A 531-nucleotide genomic window follows, 5' to 3' on the forward strand; every position below is an offset into this window, starting at 1 on the left:
CCCCCGCACCCTCAACCCTCAGAGGGCTACGACCTGCTCATGTACGTCACCGGTGACTCATCGCGCTGCTTCCCTGGCATGATCGCCATGTCAGCAGCGTGCGAGATCGATCCCGTCACTGGTGAGTGGTGTGGGAGGTCCTGCACGTGTCGGCGAGTGCGCGTGCAACGCATGCGTGTCAGCGCGCTTGAACGAGAGAATGTTTGTATGTGAGCGAGAGTGCGTGCGTGCGTGCGTGCATGTGTTTGTGTTGCGCACTCACACATGGGATGCGTGCGTGCGCTTGATGCAAGAAAGGACGGCGCAAGGCTCTGTCGTCGCCTCATGCATGCGGTGCAGCGGGATGTGTGCATCAAGCAATGCCGATCGCTCGCATCCCTCCAGCAGCATCACAGGTTGGTGTGCACAGCAGCACTATTCCGTGGCCATCCAAAGGGCAGTCTGGTGGATGGTACCAAGCGGGTTGGCAATCCCACTCATTGCTGAAACTGCTCCTCACTCCTCCCCCATTCCAGACACCCCGCCCCACCC

The sequence above is a fragment of the Monoraphidium neglectum genome, assembly GCF_000611645.1.
Source record: "Monoraphidium neglectum strain SAG 48.87 unplaced genomic scaffold scaffold00527, whole genome shotgun sequence".
In the NCBI taxonomy this organism is placed as follows: domain Eukaryota; kingdom Viridiplantae; phylum Chlorophyta; class Chlorophyceae; order Sphaeropleales; family Selenastraceae; genus Monoraphidium; species Monoraphidium neglectum.